The sequence below is a fragment of the Gymnoscopelus microlampas genome, assembly GCF_963454915.1.
Source record: "Gymnoscopelus microlampas genome assembly, chromosome: 17".
Lineage (NCBI taxonomy): Eukaryota > Metazoa > Chordata > Actinopteri > Myctophiformes > Myctophidae > Gymnoscopelus > Gymnoscopelus microlampas.
Genome location: NC_139954.1, coordinates 15,499,789 through 15,507,033, shown reverse-complemented (window position 1 = coordinate 15,507,033; position 7,245 = coordinate 15,499,789).

Genomic DNA, 7,245 nt, shown 5'->3' with positions numbered 1-7,245 from the left:
ACTCCAAACGCTGTTTTAAGACGAAATCAGCATGCAGTCTGCGTCATATACATCATGGACAAAACACCATCTGTGCTAGAATATTATGATGGATGTCAGAGAATGCAATGCAATGCATGTGGACATTTGTAGATCACTCCCTACAGATTATCATAAGTGTTACTTATCATTTTGATCAAAAGCTGCGTACATACCCTAGGTGGTGTTGGCGAAAGGGCCTCTCTGTGTGGAGTTTGCATGTTCTCCCCGTGTTCCCTAGGGTAGGTATAGCCTCACAAAAACATGCAGTAATCCTGGTCACTATACTGCCTCCCCCTGGCCAGCCGGGGCACCTGATGGAGGGGAAAGGAATTTGGCACAGGGTGAAAAATGGGGTTACAATCGTGGGATAATTGTTTTTTGAAAAAAAAAAATGTGCGTACATGTATCCAAGTCCAATCAATTTGCCATAATAAAATTACAAACGTGCAATTTATTAAATGTAGTACCTGGGTGTGTGCGTACAACTTATTTGGTGCTAGCTTTTTGAGAACACACGCTATAGCAAACATTTCAGGCCAAAAGAAAACTGCCCCTGTCGACTGTTGATCTGGTGAAATTGGGATCAAACAATAGTGTGCTACTGTTTACAGCCAAGCCCAGAAGGAACTGTAGATTCAATGTTGAATGGGTTGTATCTTGTATCTTGCCAAAGTGAGAAAAAATAAACTATTTTCTTAATCTTGCTGCCTGAATTCCTGAACAGATGTTGTGGAAAATGGCACTACAGCACCACTCACAGGCTCACAAGTTGACTGCCTTCTCTGAATTCATCATCTAAAGAGCTGCTGGTGGTGTAGGCAAGCTACTGTATACAGTAACATGGGGGGGAGGGGGGGGGGGGGTTGTCAACATTAATACCAAGTGTTTAATGGGTCGTAAGGAGCCTCTGCCTCATTTCTGAGAAAGACATTGGCAGACACAGAGAGAGACAGTCGGGGAGAGGGAGAGAGAGAGAGAGAGAGAGAGAGAGAGAGAGAGAGAGAGAGATAGAGAGACACAGAGAGAGAGAGAGACAGTCGGAGAGAGAGACATTGGCAGAAACAGAGAGAGACAGTCAGAAAGAGAGAGACAGCGAGTGAGAGAGCGTGTATGCAGGGAATAGTGCAGATTACAGTATTCAGATTGTTCTACTTAAGCAACAGTAACGTAATGATAAAAGTATAAAATAGGGCTTCATTGGTTAACGTTTGTTGTGTGATAATAATCTAAACATGCAAAGTAACTTTGCAACAAAAAAATTCAAATACTTGTAGTGGAGTATAAAAAGTACAATATTTGCCTCTGAAATGAAGCGGAGTAGAAGTATAAAGTATCGGTTCTCAAAGTGGGGTCTGGGGACCCCCAGGGGTCCTTGGGGGGGTCCCCAGCAAAATGTATATAGTGTCACAATCATTTGAACCACTTTAACCATATTTTGTATTTTGGCTATTCAAAAATGTGTCCAAATCTTTGAACATTTCCTTTAAAGCGAACATTTTTTACTCAAATCTTTGCTTCTGGGGGTCCCTACTGACACAAAACATTTTCAGATGGGGTCCGCGGCCAACGATATTCAATTCGACAGAGAACAACTGGTATACAGTGTAGGAAAAAATGGAAATGCTCAAGTAAAGTAAACGCGCTTACAGTACGTACAGCGCTTGAGTAAATGTACTTAGGTTACTTTCCCACCTCTAGCTGCTGCTAGGCTATAGTTACAGTGTGCCTCGGGGTGCTACTTGACTGACTCTACATTGTTGGAGTTGTCAGTCATCCGGACAGCGTGGCATGCCATGAGGCAGAAGAAGCCAGCCTTGGCCTCTCTCCTCATGTTGAAGATGGACGTTTTTTTGGCCTAGTGCCCGGACCCCCGCCCCATTTAGTTCTGTGCAACGCTGTCTCACCTGGGGACAGACAGGATTATTTCAAAGCCAAACAGGCTTAACCCATGAAGACCTGGAACGCATCTGTGTCACTTTTTGATTTGAGCTAAAAAAAAAAAAGCATTATTTTACACTTTGGGCTATTCAAAAATAGCAGATCTACAAGCTCGTAGCGCGGCACCGAGTGCCGCGCTACGAGCTTGTAGGTCTGCTATTTTTAAAAAATCGTGAAAATGTGCGCAAATCTTTGAATATATATATTATTTTAAAGCAAACATTAACTCAAATGTTTTTTACAGGATCACAAATCTCCCCTAAGCTCTGTTATGTTTAAATTGTGTACACCCATGCATGCGGAACTTATTTTGAGATGGGGGTCGGCAGGCCAAATTCATATCATTTTGGGGGTCCTTAACATGAAAAAGTTTGAAAACCACTGATATATGGAAATATAGAATTTTGAAGACATTTTGCAGAATCGGAACCTCAGGCCTCAATGGGTTAACACACAAAAGTGCTGCAAAGTATAAAAAGAAAAAAAAAAGGTAAAACTGTACCAGAGGCATTGTTTGCAGCTCTGCGCAGCATGCTATAGCTGGTAGTCAACAAGGAGAGAGCCGCGTAAGTGAGTTACAATTACACATTAGGGCTGGGAAATCAACCGGAAATATTTCCAAACCGATATCAAGAACCGATAACCGACTTAATCGGTTACTCTTAATAGAGTAATTGAGAAGCAGGGTTTGTTTGTCTTTATATGTCGTCTCTGTCGGGTGGAAACCTCATATGTCCCAAACTGTTCAGGATTCAAATTAGAAAATGGCAAAACAAATAGCAGATTGACAAGCTCAAAACTCGTGGCTTCGTGCTATCATTTTAACCACTTTAACCATATTTTATACACTGGCTATTCAAAAATAGCAGATATTTTGGATTGTTTGGCTTTTGGGGGTCCCTGGCAAAAAGTATTTTTGACATGGGGTCCGCAGCCAAACACATATCATTTTGGGGGGTCCTTGATATGGAAAAGTTTGAGAACCACTGTTCTACTGTACATCACGTCTTATTAATGCCTACCAGATACGGCTGAGCACACTCACTCAATCTCTCTCACACACACACACACACACACACACACACACACACACACACACACACACACACACACACACACACACACACACACACACACACACACACACACACACAAGCAGAGCAGGTTGCAGGTGGTGTTTGCAGCTCTGGGCCCATGCAGCACTCTGAGCCTGTTCTCCTGTCAATGTGTTTTTACAGGATCACAAATCTCCCCTAAGCTCTGTTATGTTTAAATTGTGTACACCCATGCATGCGTTTGTGCGTGTGTGTGTGTGTGTGTGTGTGTGTGTGTGTGTGTGTGTGTGTGTGTGTGTGTGTGTGTGTGTGTGTGTGTGTGTGTGTGTGTGTGTATGAGTGTGCGCACGCGTGCACCTAGCAACACTACCGTGGTACAGTATGCTTAAGAATGACTTAGTTGCGCACCAGTGTCGCACAAAATAGCCGACCTAATAGCTTGTTGTGAGCTTGTAGATCGGCTATTTTCCATGTGTGCGCGTGGTGCATTCGCATCATGCAAGTGTCCCCCGGCTTCACTCACATTCAAGTGGAACCGGTGTGGAGTGGAAATGTGTTTTCTATATGGTTCTCAAACATTTTCAAGTCAAGGACCCCCAAATTGATGTATATATTTGGCCGAGGACCCCCCCATCTGAAAAGGTTTTGTACCAGGGACCCACAGAATCTGCTATTTTTTGGGGCTAAAGCGGTTAAAATTAGTGTAACGCTATATCAACCACTTTTGCTGGGGACCCCCTGGAACCCCCCCAAGGACCCCCGGGGGGGTCCCCGAACCCCACTTTGAGAACCAGTGTAATCTATAAGCCCAGAGGATCACAGAGTCGGAGGGGTGAGAGACATCACAGCCAGTCATTTGCACCCGGCATGACAACTATTGTATCCCAGTGTGTTGTGTTTTGGCATTCAGCGTGCCCGTTCCCACTGACATGGATGGCTTCAATGAGTGAGGCAGTTGGAAACATTTTGCATCCAAACGGCCACATGCCGCCTCCTGCATGACCTCACTTTCCCATGGGATAGCGTTAGCCTCCTAGCATATAATTGCCTAACTCGCTTTTTTGGTCAAATTGACATTTGTGCCTATAGCTCTGCTATCCTAACGCTGCAGCATCATTGTGCCTTATATTGCCTACGTCTTAAACCAATCAGAATACTTGGCAGAAAGTGCTTTAAGTCAACTTTTTGACTTTGAGGCAGAAATAATTTTGAATGTAACAAGCATTCTGATAGGCTGAGGACATTGTCAATAAGGTAGGATGAATCAGTCCAGGGGGACTGATTGACCAGCGGACCGGTAGGAGAATCTTTGTGAGACACAAAGATTCTCCTACCGGAACCGCTGCCGGTCATCAAATTATTGTCTTAGGAATGCGAAAAAAAAAAAAAAAATCCATGAATTCAAGCCTCCATGGGGTGACTAATCGATACAAAAAAAAGTCATTTTGGGGGTAAACTATCCCTTTAAAAGTGCACGTTCATGAAATGTCACTTTGCATGTGCGTGCATGCACGCGTGTGTATACTGTATGTGTGTGTGCGTGCGCGAGCGAGCTTGTGTCCACACACTTGTTTGACAGGGCATTAGCTGGTGCTGTACACCTGTCAACTAAAATCCCCCCCCCCTCCCCCTCCCCCTCCCTCTCTCTCTCTCTCTCTCTCTCTCTCTCTCTCTCTCTTTCTGGTCACTGCGCAGCCTGCAGTGTTTGGTCAGCTGGACAGCTGCAGTGTAACTTGACCTCTAGGCACCTGGCCTCCCACGGCACAACGCACATCCCCAGAGTGACCTTTCTAGGCCGTTGGTTCTCAAAGTGGGGTCCGGGGACCCCCAGGGGTCCTTGGAGGGGGGGTACCAGGGGGTCCCCAGCTAAATTAGCTAGTAACTATAGTTAGTAAATTAGCGTCACAATCATTTTAACCACTTTAACCATTGTGTTAAACCTACTTTGGCTATTCAAAAATAGCAGATCTACAAGCTCATAGCGCGGCACCGAGTGCCGCGATATGAGCTTGTAGATCTGCTATTTTTTTGAAGAGTGCAGCCATATGCTGTCCTTACAACAGGACACACTCATGAGATGAGCCAGACGCATGCGGTCGGTGCAAACACCCACTCACATGTCTATGGGTTTCTGTTGAACCACTTAGGCCTTCTATTTTAAAACCATGGTGTTGAGCAAAAAAAAAAGACAAAAAAAAGCAGATATACAAGCTCAGAACCAATCGGATATTTTCTCTCTTTTGGAACATATTTCTGTAAAAATTTGAACATTTTTGCAGTAAAGAAAGAAAATCTTTCACATTCAAAAAGTATTTGGGGGCGGGGGGGTTTGTTTTTTGAAAGATCTGCTACTTTTGCTAGTTTTGAATTTGAATCCTGAAAAAAAGCGGTTTTGGACATTTCCACCCGACAGACGATTTACTGTAGGCTATACTGTGATATTGCTACTTTTACTTAAAGGGATAGTTCACCCCCAAAATGACTTTTTCTCTATCGATTACTCACCCCATTGATATTTTTTAGTTTTTGACGCATTCCTAAGCCAATAATTTTGAAGACCGGCAGCGGTTCCGGTAGGAGACACAAAGAGTCTCCTTTGTGTTTCCTACCGGTTCGCTGAACATCAAATTATTGTCTTAGGAATGTGCCAAAAACATAAAAAAATATCTCCATGGGGTGAGTAATCGATAGAAAAAAAGCAATTTTTTTGTGTGAACTATCCCTTTAATCATGGGTTAAGTTATGAAAAAACACAGAAAAAGTTAGAAATATGGAGATAGGAGTTTTCTGCCCTGACGGCGACGACACACACATGGGCCCCTGGCTTTTCCAACGCGCTGCCGCGAGGAAAACCACACACTCTGTGACAAAAGCTTTCTCTGGCATGTTTCATTGGGGCCAGTTATCTTTAGCCCTGTGTTGCTGAAATGAAAGACAACATGTACTCAAGCGAGTCCCCCCCCCCCCCCCCCCCGTCCCCCCCTTTTACCCCTAACCCCTCGCCTCCGAAGCCTTTCCAAAACCCTCTGGTCTTATGTTATTGTTGATTTTATCGGAACATTTTTTGGAGCTTTTTGGTGTGAAAGAGCCGTAGAATATTCCGGTATGGAAGAAAGGGGAAAGTGTAAACAGAAGTGGCGGCTGCCACGGAATGAGTCAAAGAGGGCTATTTTTGAACCCATGAATGGAAGAGATATAGGAAGTAAGAAGTAGTGGGTGGAATGTCAGTTGGTTTTAGCTGGCGCTTCTAAGACAACATGGAACATTGGAACAGCGCTGGCCTTGCTTTCTGCAGGGCTGGGTATTATTGCATTTTCACTATAAATGTACCATGAGGATTTTGGCAATCTACAAGGAAACAATCCATTTTGAAAAAAAAAATCTTGACGCTGACTTGTCTATGCATAATTATGAACAACACATTATTATAATTATTATCCTTTTGAGTTAAAGCTGCTCTATGTAACTACCCCTTAGATTTGAACACGGGTTTCTGAAATCTTTTACCATTGAGCTGATAGAGCCTGCCTGCTTGCTCAGGGGATACATTGGGTCTTGACCATCGGGTCAAACTTTCGTGTCAGATCCTGTGTCTAGGTGAGACATGACGTTTGACGCGATCTGAATGTCTCAATAGAAGAGCAGGGAGACAAAATACACAACCAGCCCAATTGTATAAGTTATATTATATACTCTACCATACAGATTGGACAAAAGGACATTTTATTCATTACAAAAAAAATTGTACTTGGTAGCATGCTGCAAACTGGAATGATGGCTGTTTAAAGTCCAGCCAATGGGCAGACAGAGGGGGCAGGGCTTAAGTAATGACAGTTAGTCCCTATTGCTGCCTTTAGTCCATGTACAAAATTTGTACTCCATAGCATGCTGCGAACTTGAGTTATGGCTGTTTGAAGGCCAGCCAATGGGAAGACAGAGGGGGCGGGGCTTCAGCAATTCATGCTGCTCCCTGTTGGTGGTCTAAGTCCACATACCAAATGTGGACTTGGTGGCATGCTGCAAACTGGAGTTATAGCTGTTTAAAATCCCGTGCTCATCCCGTGCTCATACGGGCGCTGGGGGTCCCTGGACCCCTCTTTGATAACGTCATCAATTCATGCTCGTCCCTATTGGTGGTCTAAGTCCACATACCAAATTTGGACTTGGTGGCATGCTGCAAACTGAAGTTATAGCTCTTTGCTTCTTTGCCGTGCTCATCCCGTGCTCATCC